Here is a 16,292-nt window from a genome sequence, read left to right on the forward strand (position 1 = left end):
TGTAGCATTGAAACCAACAACAGGTTGGTTGAAATATATAATATTTGTATCAATATTGTTAAAATGTCCAAGCCCAGTCCAAGACAAAATTGTGCAACATGCACACAAAGCACATGTGTGTGTGCCCCCAATTCACTCCTGACTGCCATGTAACTATGTGCCAGGTAGAAGCATCTAGGTGGCAGGTAGGCACCTCAGGAATGGGTGGGGAGGAGTGGATGAGGGTTTGGGCTTTGGACTAGGAGGGGGACCTTTGAGTTTTGCCTTTGGAGGGGGGCTTAGATCAAGGCTTAGGGGAGGGTTGGATACTCTTGGGAGTTGTTGACTTCTTGGCTGGGGAGGGGCATAGGTACTTGCAGGGGGCAGGGGAGGGCTTGGAGGTGGAAGGGCCAGACTTGGGAAGGGACATAGTACGTTAGGGGTATCACAGGGTGGGAGACGAGAAGGGAAAAGGGAAAACTATGAGAGGAAAGGTTTTTTTGACACACAGGAGCAGTTATGGCAAAAGGGTTTGGGTGTGGAGGGAGAGGGAGAGGGAGTGGTTGTCTGAAGTGTTGTTGTGGATGTCTTGGGTGCATGTTTGTGCAAGGTATGCTTGAGGGTGCTGGGTGTCTTTTGGGTGGGTGAGTGTGGGTGTTTATGTGTCTTGGGAGGAGGAGGTGGAGGTGCTGGGAGATGTCATGGTGGATCGGTGACTGTCCGTTGGGGTGGTGACTGCAGGTATGGTGGATGTCCTGCATGTAGGCCTGTCTGTGGTTGTGGTGTCTGTAGATGCTGGGGTGGATGTATGAGTGTCTGCTGTCATGATGTCTGTGGGTAAGATAGGTGTACTGGCTGGAACTGTGATTTTTGGTGTGGTGTCTGCAGGTGTGTCATGTGTTGTGTCTGTGATGTTGGGTGTGGTGGGGGTGTCATGGCAGGTTGTAACTGTTGATGTATCTGCAGGCATATGTTGCTTGTGTGCATGCCGGTGGTGTGTTTTATGAAGCTTATGTTTGCGCTACCCTTGGATTTTGAGGTGGATGCATGCTTGTCTGTCTGTGTGCTTTGGCTGGGCCGGAGAAGAGGGGTTTGGAATTGGGAAGAGAAAGGTGGAGGGGGGACTGAAGACAAAGGGTGACTGGCTGCCACCAGTATGGAGGCCAGAGCCTGAAAGGATCTCTGTAGGCCAGCCAGTGCACCGTGAATGCCCTCCAGGAGCACATTACTCTGTTAGACTTGAGTTACAAGTCCCTGGATGGCATTCACAAAGGTTGATTGACCCACAGAGATCGACCTCAGGAGGTCAATAGCCTCCTCACTGAGGGCATCAAGGCTAACAGAGGCAGGGGCAGAGGTGCCTGTGGCAAAAGAAATACCCACACTCTTGGGTGAGTGGGCATGGCCAACTGGGTGGTAGACAATGATGGTACTGGGGTGGTCCAAGATGTGTCCGCCACCACCAGGGACTGTCCACTGGAGGAGGATTCCAAGGATGATGATGTTAATCCTGTCTCCACCATGGCACTCCCCATGCCCTCCAGACCACTGGGTCCTTCACTGTTGGACGTCTCAGCACTCCGGGTTCCATGGCGGACAGCTTCCACACTCGCCCGTGCCCCATCTCTTTCACTTGCCGATGCTGATGCACACAAGCAGAGAGAGCGAGGGGGAAAGAGAGGGAGAGTGAGGTTCATCACATTCTTCACACACATATATTACAACATGCACAACAGGAGGCATACATCTCCTGCTAGGAAAGTCCCAGATAAACATCCTTCAGAGCCTACATCATGTCAAAATATGATACTTCCAACTACCCATTTGTCATCTGTCTCACTGACATCATAGCCAACTATTTCTGCACTACTTGACCATTCCATCAAATCACCTGTAACTCTAAGCCATCATGCTCATCATGGCCTGGCTAAAGCAAATATTTTATCCCCATACAGCTCATCACTGTCCATCATCATATTAGTCCAAGGAAATGCAGGTGACAGATAACACAATATCATGCCTACTCTGACTCCACACCTGCCCAGTCCATTAACAGAAGTCAAGTTCCATAAAAGGAAAGTCATCTCACTTCACATATGACACAGCACCTTTCCTTCCAATCCCATGCTTAGCTGATCATTCTGTACATAACTCACACAGTGAAACCCCATAAAGTAGCCATCACAATTTGAAATTCAATGCCTGGAAAACAACTATGTAAATACTAGTAAAAACAATTCAGGGTTTTTTGCAGTCACTATTCAGAGACTTTGTCAAATACACAACAAATCCATGTACTACAATTGGGGGCTACTTAGCACACATGACACATCCACGTACAATCACAAAGAGCATAGTAACAGCTACACAACTATGAACATCACACACTATGCTAGGAGGGATCATAACATTCCACATTACATGCTGATTCAGAGCAACAGGAGTACACCTACATCACTTGCAGCTGTCCTGGCCTGATTCTCACTAGCTAAGTCTTGAATAAACACTTACACAACTAAAAGCCAATGTACCCATGAATGACACATGCACCAACATGAAAGCTATTTTACTGACAGCATACCCCACAACACCAGCATGTGTATGTGATATGACACTTATGCTACACCATTAAATCAGGTTAATATGAGCAGAGCCAAAATGAAAACTGTCCAAACAGCCTCATATCAGCTAAGGTAAGTTTAGGAAAAAATGGCCTACAGTATATGATCAGCCACAAAGTATCAATTGAGACATGATGTATGCAGCAAATACCATATGTAGCACTATTCTAGGTATGGCATTAGCATATCTAGCACGGAAAATGCACATGGGCAAAGGGTTAAACAGCCTAGCCACTTGCCTTCTCTACAACAAATGCAATGGGATACAAGTTATTTGTCAACATTCAATCAATCAATCGAGGATTTGTAAAGCTCACTACTCACCCATGAGGGTCTGAAGGCGCTGAGGAGGGGAGCGTGGAGAAGGTAGGGGGGAGGTCCTTCTACTGTCGGACAGCCAGGTTTTGAGAAGTTTCCTGAAGGTAAGGAGGTCTTTGATCTGGCACAGGTGGGTGGGAAGAATGTTCCACGTTTTGGCGGCAAGGTGCAAGAATGATGTACCACCAGTTGTAGTTTTGCGGACGCATGGGATGGTTGCGAGGGTGAGGTCGGCACAGCGGAGATGCCGGGTATGGGTGTAGAAGGAGAGTCGTCTGTTGAGGTATTCTGGTCCGGTGTTGTGCAGTGCTTTGTGAGCGTGGGTGAGGAGTTTGAAGGTGATTCTCTTGTTGACTGGGAGCCAGTGCAGGTTTTTCAGGTGGTCTGTGATGTGGCAGTGGCGGGGGATGTCCAGGATGAGGCATGCGGAGGAGTTCTGGAAGCGTTGCAGCCTCTTCTGGAGTTTGACCATGGTTCCTACGTAGAGGGCATTGCCGTAGTCCAGTTTGTTGCCTACGAGGGCTTTGGTGACTGTTCTTCTGGTTTCAGTGGGTATCCATTTGTAGATCTTTTGTAGCATGCGGAGGGTGTTGAAGCAGGAGGAGGAGATGGAATTGACTTGCTGGGTCATGGATAGTGAGTGGTCCAAGGTGACTCCTAGGTTGCGTGCGTGGTCGGTGGGATTCAGAGCGGTTCTGAGAGTGGCAGGCCACCAGGAGTCATCCCATGCGGAGGGGGTGGAGCAGAAGATGAGGACTTCCGTCTTGTCAGAATTGAGTTTGAGGCAGCTGCTCTTCATCCAATCAGCGATGGCCTTCATTCCTTCATGGAGGTAGGTCTTTGTGAGTCCTTGGTGAGGGAGAGGATCAGCTGGGTGTCATCGGTGTATGAGATGATGTTGAGGTTGTGGGATCGGGCAAAGTTAGCGAGCGGGCCATGTAGATGTTGAAGAGGGTCGGGCTGGACCCTGGGCTACACCGCAGATGATTTTGGTGTCCTCTGAGCAGAATGGTGGTAGGGGGACTCTCTGGGTTCTGCCGATGAGAAAGGAGGTGACCCAGTCCAGGGCTGTCACAGATCCCAGCATTGCTGAGGCGTGAGCGTAGGGTGTGGTGGCTGACGGTGTCGAAAGCGGGCGAGAGGTCCAGGAGGATGAGGGCCGCGGTTTCGCCGCTGTCCAGTATGGTTCTGATGTCTTCGGTGGCGGCAATGAGGGCGGTTTCGGTGATGTGGTTGCTGGGGAATCTGGATTGGGAAGGGTCCAGGGTGCGGTCCTCCTCTAGGAAGCGGGTTAGTTGTCTGTTGACGGCCTTCTCAATGACTTTTGCCGAGAAGGGGAGGAGGGAGATAGTCTGGACGTTCTTGAGGTCCTTTGGGTCCGCCTTGGCTTTTTTGAGGAGGGTGTTGATCTCAGTGTGTTTCCAGCTCTCTAGGATGATCTTCCATAGTTGGGGTGTGATGACGGAGCTTGCTTTGTTGAGAATGTGGTGAGGGGAGGGGTCATATGGAGAGCCGGAGTGGATAGTGTTCATGATTTTGATGGTGTTGTTGTCATTGATGGGGGTCCAGGAGAGCAGGAGGTTGGTCTGAGGTGAATCTGTGGTTTTGGTGGTTGCCGGAGGGGGGGTCTGGGTGCTGAAGCTGTTGTGGATGTCTGCAATCTTGCAGTGGAAGTAGGAGGCTAGGGAGTCGCAGAGGTCTTTGGATGGCGGGATGTTGTTGGCATTGGAGCTAGGGTTGGAGAGTTCCTTCACGATGTTGAAGAGCTCCTTGTGGCTGTGAGCGTTGTTGTTGATTCAGTCTTTGAATGTGGTTCACTTGGAGGCTCGGATGAGTTGGTGGTGCCTTTGTATGGTGTTTTTGAAGGCTGTGTGGTTGTTCAGAGTCTGATCTTGGCGCCACTTTCTTTCGAGTCTTCTGCAGCTTTGCTTACGTTTGTGGAGGTCGGCGGTAAACCAGAAGGCCTTTCATTCGGTGCGTCTATTGGAGTGATTCTTGATTGGGGCTAGAGTATTGGCACAGGTGTTGACCCATTGCCTGAAGTTGCGGGCAGCTGCATTAGTGTCAGTGGTGTTGGTGGGTGGCTTCTGGGAGAGGGTCACGATAAGTTGGTCTTCGGTGACCTTGTTCCAACTGCGGTGAGGGATCCGTTGTGGGTGGTGGTTTGTTGTGGGTTTCTTGAAGGAGAAGTGGATGCAGCGGTGGTCTGTCCAGTGGAGTTCGGTGGTGTGGCTGAAAGACACGTGATTGCTGGCGGAGAAAATAGGGTCGAGAGTGTGTCCTGCGGAGTGGGTTGGTGTTGTGACAAGCTGTTTGAGGCTGAGGTTGGAGAGATTGTTGAGCAGGTTGGCGATGTTGTTGTCATTGGTGTTATCGAGGTTGAAGTTTAAGTCTCTGAGGAGTATGTAGTCAATGGATGCAACAACGTGCATGCTGATGATGTTGGTAATGGAGTGGCTGAACTGCTGTCGTGGGCCGGGGGGCCTGTAGATGAGGCACCCTTGGAGGGTGTTGTTTGGGTCAGTGTGGATTTGGAAGTGCAGGAGTTCGGCGGTGCTGAGGGTGTCTTCAGTGTTGGTCATGATCCTGATGGTGTTCTTGTGGATGATGGCGATGCCTCCTCCTGGTTTGTTGAAGCGGTCCCTGTGGGTGATCTTGTAGCCGTCCGGGATGGCTATGGCGATGTCAGTCGCTGAGGATGGGATCATCCAGGTCTCGGTCAGGAAGGTGACGTCTGGAGAGGCTGAGTTGAGCAGATTCCATAACTCTACTGCATGCTTGTGGACGGTGCGGGTGTTGAGGAGGATACATCTGAGATGGTTGCGTCCTGCCTTGGTGGGTGGGTCATTGTTGTGGAGGCTGGTGAAGGTGTAGTTCCAGCAGTAGAAGAGTCTGAGGGTGGTCTGCAGGGAGGCTTGAATGTAGGCAGGAGAGCGGCCGGTGTTGAGGGCGCAGAGGGTGGTGGCGTCGTAGTGAAGACGTGCGTGGCGACTGTGGGGGGCACGGGAGCCAGGGGTTCTGGTGCTGTGCGCGGTCCAGGTGCGAATGGGCGCAGACGAGCTTGCCTTTGGTGCACCAGTGGCGGGCCTGCTGCGCGCATCTGCTGTGCGGCCATGCAGCGGCCACCATTAAGTAGGGATGTGGGGGGAGGAGAGGACAGCTGGGAGGTGGGAGGGATTGAAAAATGCCACAAAAAAGGGTGCCGAGATGAAAAAAGGGGTGGGGCCACGGGGGCAGCAACGGCGAAGGAAGGGAGGGGGAGCAAAAGTGAGAGAGAGAGAATGGAGTGAAAGAGAAACGAGGAAAAGGAGAACTAAGGAACAGTAGTGGAGCAGAGAACAAAGCAAAGCAAAAGGAATAGAGAGGCAGAAGGTAGCCTTGTAGGAAAGCAGAGCTCTCCCTCTAGACACCAGGGATGAGGCGCAGGCAGAAGTCTGAGGGTGGAGGAGGGCCTCAAAATCCTGACAGGGGTCAGGAGTTCAGAGGAGCCAGGGAAAGGGCTCTACTTAGAGGGTGGAGCCAGGGGAGGCAGAGCAATGCACTGACCAGATCAGTGGTAATGCTTAGCCTACCACGCAGCAGCCGCCATTAAGTAGGGAAGTGGGGGGAGGAGAGGACAGCTGGGAGACAGGAGGGGGCGAAAAATGGTGTGAAAAAGGGGGCGGAGCTGAAAAAGGGGGCAGGGGCGTTTGGGCATCAGCAGCGGGGGAGAGCTTAAGTGAGCGAGAGAGAGCGGAGTGAAAGAGAAACGAGGAAAAGGAGCACTAAGGGACAGTAGTGGAGCAGAGAGCAAAGCAAAACAAAGCAAAAGGAAGAGAGAGGCAGAAGGTAGCCTTGTAGGAAAGCAGAGCTCTCCCACCAGACACCAGAGATGAGGCGCATTGTCAATGTAATGCCAAGAATTGTTAATGGCTAATCGACAAAATTAGTCCCACATTGTGGGATGTCTGTCCTTTTCAAACCTCACATACCCCATTGTATCAATATGACAAAACAATGGGGATACCTCCTCAAACCTTAAAGGGACAGTTCCATATTGGCCATACCAATAGTCTGATTTGGATGTCAGCCTCACATGAAGACCACAACTGTTTCAGGACACAGGGTAACTAGGCCCTGTAATTAATATGTCAGACCCAATGTTGCACATAGAGCAGATCCATTGAAATAGGAGTGGTCTGACACCTTAGAGCTATAACACACAATTTGGATGATTGAACCTGGGGGCGCAAGATGGGAAGGATGACACAGTAGCTTACAGACTTATATTTCTGGGTAGAGTCACAGATGTGACTCAGTCACATGTGCATCTCCACATGCAGTCATACATTTTGCTGGACACAGGTGATCAACATGTTCCCATGCACAATCCAAAAGCCACAGCACCGTTTGTATATTGGCTACTGGAGTACCATGTATTCCCAGCAGTCCACATACCTGTAGCACCTACAACATTGTCACAGCGGCAGTACTGAGACAGCATACACCAAATCATCAGAGGAAAGTACATGAGTTCTGTCAGTACTTACCCCCTTGTGGCTGCTGTGCTACCCTCAAATGCCCATCCAAAATGCAGCCCATTAGGGGTGTCAGGGTCCAATTGACACCCCTCCATCATTTGGTGGACATCCCTAGCTGGGCCTCAGCGGTCTTCCAGGCACAGTGTCTCAGTTTCTCCCTCTGCTTTCTACAGTGGGTGCTCCATCGGCTGTAGACCCCCAGGGTCTGCACTTGCTTGGCAATGGCATGCCAAATCCCCTTCTTCTGATGGGCATTGACCTGTATGGATGACACACACAAAAGGAGAAAGTCATGTCCATATGCACCATACCAATAGGTGTGGACAGTACACATCAGTCACAACAAGTTGGCACACATTCCCATCCTATCAGCTTGCACGCCTCCACAATGTACCATCTGCATGCATACACACCTTCACAAGTTTACATTAACGGTACATCATCAAACACCACACCTATAACACATTGCTTCTCCAGCTCTTCAGCCCTATCGCCTGCAGGATGTGGCATGATAGCTCCCAGAGGCAGTACACAGCAGCTCAGGTCGTGGAGATCTAGGTGGAGTCAAGTGAGCAATACTGCAGAAGATGGCGGTCACGGCCGCCATGCACATGACCGTAACCTCTGGCAGACATCGCCATTGGCCCGAGTCCGCCAAAGTCAGTAATGTGTTCTTATGGCAAGTTACACCGCGGTTATGACCGCCTACTGCCATGACGGCTCCCGCTGGCTGACTTAGGTCATGTCCACCTGCCCAGTACAGTAGGTCAGACGCCTGCCATTTTAAGCACATTTCATGTTTGAAAGTGTTTCCTCTTATGTGTGTCATTAACTTGAACTCCTGTTGTGCTGTAATTTCTGTACGTACTGCCCTCATGTTTGGGTGACATTTTGTGCATCTGCACTGTAAATGCTGTGTTGTTTGGGGACATGTGGTAATAGCTATGTACTGCTACTCAGAGGTGCCTATTTGTCAGGAAAATGTTGATGAAGTCCAACAATATGTGTGAATCATGTATAACAGATTAGTCTCACATACATTGACAGTGACAGTTGATTTCATAAGTTCTATCCCATTGTTATAGTAGACAATGTGCACCAAAGAGGGTGTAATGGATGCATAGCTATGTGCAGTACTGTATATATCACATGTAGTAGCCGTCGTCTACAGCTGTTAAGTGTGAGGAATGTAATTAGCTGTACGTGATATGTGCATTCTGAATTTCTCATACTAGGTTTATGTTTTCGCATAGTTACCCTGCCATGAGGAGAGTAAGACAACCACCAGTGTACAGTCCACTAGTAGACCTGCACACCATGGAGGAAAGACATGCTATTCAGACATATTGTCTGAATTGTCACACCATCATGGATCTCTGTAATCAGTTGGACCCAGATTTGATACCTACCATTCGCAATCCCTATTGCATACCTCCCATAATTCAAGTCTTGTAAGTGCTACACTTCCTGGCCATAGGGTCCTATCAGAATACAGTGGCTCTAACAGCAGGGATGTCTCAGCCCATGTTAAGTCTGGTTTAGAAGGACATACTGTGTGCATTGTTTAAACACCTGGACAGCTACATCAGGTTTCCCCATCAAATGGATTTGGCCTTTGTGAAGGCAGACTTTTATGAAGTGGGACACATTCCACATGTGGTAGGAGCCATTATTGGCACCCATGTAGCCTTGGTCTCCCCCCAGTGCCAATGAACAGGTGTACAGGAACAGAAAAAACTACCACTCAATCAACATTCAAGTGGTGTGTGTGGCAGACCAGTTCATCTCACAAGTCACAGCCAAGTATCCAGGTTCAGTGCATTATTCCTTCATCATGTGAAACAGCAATGTCCCACTGCTAATGACACGAGCCAGAGGGCCTGGTTGGTAAGTTACCATTGAAATGTGTGTTTGTGATTTATGTTTCCTGCCTTCACAATATAGCATGTCACACATATATGTTTGTGTTGTTCTTGCTATCCAAATGGTCCTTGGCTGTTGGCACCAGTGAGGTACCCAAACACGCTAGAGGACGTGTGCTACAATGAAGCCCACGGGAGGACAAGGCTAGTAGTTGAGCAGACTTTTGGGCTCCTGAAGGCAAGATTTAGTTCTTCCCAAAAGAGCGCCAAATTCGTAATGACCCCCTTCATATGTATCTTCATTCTAATTGCTGTAGGGCCCTCCTTATGTTCTACCAGCCTTTTGACTCTGCGGTTAATGAGGATACAGGTCCTACTTTAAACTTTAGGAAAACAAACAAGAGGCACTCGTTAAATCAACAATGACATATCAGACAGTATCATGTTATGCCGAAAATTATTACAATTATCCTATACGGTATATCTTGATACCAAGTCACTGTGTGTGAAGTATCAATATGCAAGATTAAGAGGCGAGGCAGTCACCTCTATATTCCATGAATAATTATCATTTAATGGCAATATCTCCATCCAAGAAAGTCAGTTCAATCAATGAAAGTTTTAGTGCCATGGGTAATGCTCCAATTCGAACCCACAATCACCTGTCAATGTCCAAATCCATTCCAATGGGTTCTTTTTTTCGAAGAGATTACCAGAAATGTTGATCCAACCTGATTCCACAGCCAACAAGTGTTTCATCTGGGAGATACCTCAATGACTTTGTCAGGGCTGCAATTGTTTCAAAAGAAATTACATCTGGTAACCAATCATAGAACGCATAACACATCTCGAAATGATGTATAGACCCTTGACCGAATCACCAAAGCAAATCAAGAAACGTGGGATGGGTAGGAAAACTTGAAGATGTTAACTCACAAGACAAATTATACCCTTCTTTATGTAACCCCGTGAATATGTAGCAGTCACTGTGAATCTCCCACAACCAGAACCCAAAAGTGTGAGAAACTGTTATGATTAGTTAGATAAAGTGATTTTATTCAGTGTAAAAGGCGATCCATCAATAGGAAGGGTGGACCTAATATTAAGTAAAATTATGCATTTAACAAACCGGCTAGCAACTATTGCAGTGAGATTAAAGACAGAGTAACCAAAGTTACCTGTTCACGTAGTTTTGTTATGTGACAAGGAACATCAATGGTCGTAGAAATGAATCATCTATGGGTTAGACAAATTGTATCCCCACTTCATATTAAAATCTCAGCTGTATTGTGGGTGAATCTGCTGAGGAAAGAAAACCATGTACCACTACTGTTGATATGTACCATGTAGCTCCATCATAGTTTGTATATACCAAGCACCTCAGTCCAACAACAAACTTGAGCAACTCAACTAGCGCTATTCTTGATCAAACCCACCTAAGTATACATCAGAAATTAAAGTCCAAACATATCGAATGCGAGTACCCGTTGAAAAATGGTTCTGGCATTATTTAGTTATTGTATGCCAACTGGCATCAGCAGTAATAAATCTTAACGCATTGCTAATGATGACCACCATAAAATCTAAACTAGTCTAACGCCGTCAATAATCGGACACATCTAGATTCATATTGTGAATTAGACTACATCTACACCGAACGCGGACATGCGTCGGCGAGCGCTTCCGCCACTACTGTTATTGCAAGCCCTGTGGTTCCATCACTACAAAAAAACCTCAGTCACAGACAAATAAAATAGACTGTCCAACGACTCAAGAAACTTAGCCAATAACATCAATGGTCTGACCCACCTGCGGCAGTATCACAGATTAGCTTAATCTTTTCAGAACGCGAGTACGCACCGGAAATGCTTCGTGCCGGTATCTTATTAGATTTCCTAAACATAGAAAGAGGACAGGTGGCCTCCTATTGTAGTAAAGAATACCCCACATCGACGGGACAGACACTGGGTGCTGAAATAGTAGAAGGACTCTTATCTAAACAGTGTGGCCATCTTGTAAAGAGTATCGTATTTTGTAAAAGAGTGCTCATATTGATAATAGCACAATCGCCTAGCAGAGTATTTAAATCAATACTGATCCGACTATCCAACCTACATAGATGTACACAGATCAAAAAAGAAATTCTGTATCTTCATAGCAGTTTTTTTGTAGTGATGGAGCCACAGGGCTTGCAATAACAGTAGTGGCGGAAGCGCTCACCGACGCATGACCGCGTTCAGTGTAGATGTAATCTAATTCGCATTATGAATCTAGATGAGTCCGATTATTGACGGTGTTAGACTAGTTTAGATTTTATGGCGGTCATCATTAGCAATGCGTTAAGATTTATTACTGCTGACGCCACTTGGCATACAATAACTAAATAATGCCGGAACCATTTTTCGGCGCGTACTCGCATTCGATATGTTTGGAATTTAATTTCTGATGTATACTTAGGTGGGTTTGATCAAGAATAGCGCTAGTTGAGTTGCTCAAGTTTGTTGTTGGACTGTGGTGCTTGGTATATACGAACTATGATGGAGCTACATGGTACATATCAACAGTAGTGGCACATGTTTTTCTTTCCTCAGGAGATTCACCCACAATACGCCTGAGATTTTAATATGAAGTGGGGATACAATTTGTCTAACCCATAGATGATTCATTTCTATGACCATTGATGTTCCTTGTCACATACCAAAACTACGTGAACAGGTAACTTTGGTTACTCTGGGGGTCATTCTGACCCTGGTGGTAAAAGGCAGTTACCGCCGGTCAGAAGACCGCCATCATCCCGCCGCGGCCGCGGTAAACCGCCACGGTCATTCTGACCCACAACTGCCAAACCGCCAAAAACCCGACATCCACTGAAGCCCGCCTCATCAGCGGTCAGCGATAAACTGGAGATGACCAAACCTCCACCGTCACGCCAACACAAACACTCCCATGCCATTACGACCCACGAATCCACGCGGCGGTCTTTCAACCGCGGTTTTCCATTGGCGGTACACACCGCCGCGCTCAAAATACACACACCTTTACAAAACACAGCCACATTGGACAATTCGAAATACACACACCTGATACACATACACACACCACACCCACACACCCATCACCATATAAAACACACACCCACATCACCCACAAACCCCCACAAATCGAAATTCAGAGACAAGGCGCAATACACAGAGAGAGAGCACAGGGAACGCAAACCACAACACACACAGGAACCCAACATCATCACCCACACCACATCTACGCACAAAACACCACACACCACCACACTCATCACCACAAACACCACCCCACACCTCATCCAGACCACCCCATGGCACCCCAAAGACACCCCAGGTTCACGGACCAAGAACTCAGGGTCATGGTGGAGGAAATAATCAGGGTAGAGCCCCAGCTCTTCGGCACACAGGTGCAGCAAACCACAATAGCCAGGAAGGCGGAGCTATGGCAAAGGATCGTCGACAGGGTCAACGCTGTGGGACAGCATCCCAGAAATCGGGAAGACATCCGAAAGCGCTGGAACGACCTACGGGGGAAGGTGCGGTCGATGGTGTCAAGATACAACATCGCTGTGCAGAAGACTGGTGGCGGACCCCCACCCACTCCACCCGAATTCACAGCATGGGAGCAAGAGGTCTTGAACATCCTGCATCCTGAGGGCCTCGCTGGAGTAGGCGGAGGAATGGACTCTGGTAAGTCTAATCTCAACTACTTCACCCCCCCAACCACCAGCATGCTAACCCACACCCCCACCCTCACCCCTAACCCCCAGCACACATACTCCCTGTTAATGTCTCACCAGCACAACCCACCCAACCCAACCCAAACCCCTGAATGCCAACACAAACCATGGACACCCATCACCTAAGCATGACCACTGCACATACCCATCCCCCCCACAAACCACCCTCACAACTCCTCCCACATGGGACTGCCAGCACTGGGGGACAAGGGCACCCACAAATCGCACGCCACGGCACACACAAAATCATTAACCATATTCTTTTACCCCTGCAGGGCCCGAACGCCAACACACCGGCCCGGAGGGTCCAGATTTGTCCATCCCACCCCCAGAACAGGCCCCCAGTGATGACAGCAGCTCTGTCGACCTAGAACCTGATGACCAGCCCGGACCATCGGGGACCTCTGGACAGTCGGTTACCCTCAGTCAGCCCCAGGCCACAGCAGACCTACCCCCCTCAGGAAACACCAGCACAGCACCCACCCAGCGGGCCCATGCTTCTGTCTCCAGGACAGGTCAAGCAGCGGTGTGTCTACCAGTACAGGGCACCCAGGGTAACCCACAACCCCAACAACAACAGGGACCTGGGGGCACTGGTAGTGGGCACACCGTCCAGGGGACAGAGGCCCAGGAACAAAGAGGAACTGGGAGGGCTGCTGTGCGACAGAGGGAGGACAGGCCTAGGGAACCCACTGTCCAAGAGGCCCTCACCACCATCATGGGAGCGTACCACCACTCCCAAGAGACGATGGCGACGGTCCTGGCCAGGTTCCAGGAGATCCAGGCCATGCAGGAGGGCCAGTACATGGGGTTCCGGGAAGAACTGCGCAGCATCAGTTCTGCAATGGGTACAATTGTGGTGGCACTCAACCAGATTGTCACCACATTGCGGGACCATGTGGCCCCCCAAAGGACCACTGCCACTAGCATGGAGGAAGAACAGCCCACCACCTCCGCCGGCGCTAGTGGTCAGGAGGCCCCGACACAACAGCAACGGCCCTCCCGGATCCCGCCCCCTGCAGAACAAGAACCACCCCGCAAGAAAGGCCTGAGATCGAGGAAGAAGACAGAGTAGGATGTCAAGACCCCCGCCATGCACGGAAACCCCCGGATGTCATCCCACTGTCCCACTTGTTTACCCTGTCCAACCTTGAACTGCCCCTGCTCCACCTTCCACAGGCATATGGACAATGGACCTGTAGGAACGACAGTCTGGACACTGCCATGGACATGCCTCCACCATCACCCTGTTTGAACTATACACCTATTTTAAAACTTCAATAAACACAATTATTGCACATTAACCAACTGGATTCTGCTATCTATTTATTTAAACAAAATGTATTCGATATAACCAACAAAACATTTCTAGTTACATTGTGATGACAACATACCAGTGTCACACAGCGGTAGTCCATGGGGAAAAAAAACAGAGGGCACTCCGTGGGGATCAGATCACTGAAATAGGAAGTGATATACACAACTAAATTACCGTACATTGGGGTGAAAGGTCAGACAGTAGAGAGCCACTACAGTTACAGATATAATACAATGCAGGAGTAGATTATTACCTGTGTGTCACTGGAAATACTGCAGTATCACTCTGTCCCTGTTGTCTGTGTCGTCCTCTTCGTCTTCCTCCTCTTCACTCTCCGCAGGCTCCACAGCGGCAACAACACCACCATCTGGACCATCCTCCTGCAGGAAAGGCACCTGGCGTCGCAAAGCCAGGTTGTGAAGCATGCAGCAGGCCACGATGATATGACACACCTTCCTTGGTGAGTACATTAGGGATCCACCAGTCATATGCAGGCACCTAAACCTGGCCTTCAGGAGGCCGAAGGTCCGCTCAATCACCCTCCTAGTCCGCCCATGGGACTCATTGTACCGTTCCTCTGCCCTGGTCCTGGGATTCCTCACTGGGGTCAATAGCCAAGGCAGGTTTGGGTAACCAGAGTCACCAATTAACCACACACGGTGTCTCTGTAGCAGTTCCATCACATAAGGGATGCTGCTATTTCGCATGATGTACGCGTCATGCACTGACCCTGGGAACTTGGCATTTAAATGGGAGATGTACTGGTCAGCCAAACAGACCACCTGGACATTCATCGAATGATCATTTTTACGGTTCCTGTACACCTGCTCATCGTCTTTTGGGGGAACCAAAGCCACATGGGTACCATCAATGGCACCAATGATATTGGGAATGTGTCCAAGGGCATAGAAATCACCCTTCACTGTAGGCAAGTCACCCACCTCAGGGAAAATGATGTAGCTCCGCATGTATTTCATCAGGGCAGACAACACTCTGGACAACACCTTTGAAAACATAGGCTGAGACATCCCAGATGAAATGGCCACGGTAGTTTCAAATGATCCACTTGCCAAAAAATGCAGTACTGACAGCACCTGCACTAGAGGCGAAATCCCTGTGGGTTGGCGGATGGGTGACATCAGGTCTGCCTCCAGCTGGGCACACAGTTCCTGTATAGTGGCACGGTTGAGTCTGTAGGTGAGTATGACGTGTCTTTCTTCCATTGTCGACAGGTCCACCAGCGGTCTGTACACGGGAAGATTCCTCCGTCTCCTCGCAAGTCCCAGCGGACGATGCCTAGGAAGGACAACATGGAGCACAGAGTCAAGCAACCCACAGGTAAGTGCCCACAGCATTCCCAGTACACGAATCTCTCGGGATTGAATGGCTAGTATGATTGTCGGTGCAAGGCCTAGCCATGTGTGACGCAGTAGGAATGAAGCCATGTGGGCCCTTGAAATGGCAGCTGCCTGACCTGTGAAGTGTGACAATGTGAAGTGAGGTCATTGCGCAAGCGTGGCACACCGTGGCAGTAGGCGGTCGCAGTCTGCGGCGCAAAGCCGCATTGGACAACATTGAACCCTATGGGTTTCAGGAGCCAATGGCGGTGGGAGGACATCCGCCGCGGGAGCAGGAAGACCGCGGAGGCTCTGCTGGGGATGGCCTCCCAACCTAGGAGGGGTGCCAGTCGTACCTTGACCCCCCTGATGTCCCGGATCCTGCCGGTGGCCTACCCCGATTTAGATGGGCGCTTGAGGACATCACAGCAGACACAAGGGGGTGAGTACCAGCACATTCAGCTATTTTGCGTGCAGTGGAGGTGCCTGGGTGGGGGAGGAGGGCTGTGGGTATCCCTAGGCCAAGGCGATTTCTGTAGGATAGGCCCGTCCGTGAAGTATGGTCCTGTGCCCCCAC

Source organism: Pleurodeles waltl, chromosome 4_1 (genome assembly GCF_031143425.1).
Source record: "Pleurodeles waltl isolate 20211129_DDA chromosome 4_1, aPleWal1.hap1.20221129, whole genome shotgun sequence".
Lineage (NCBI taxonomy): Eukaryota > Metazoa > Chordata > Amphibia > Caudata > Salamandridae > Pleurodeles > Pleurodeles waltl.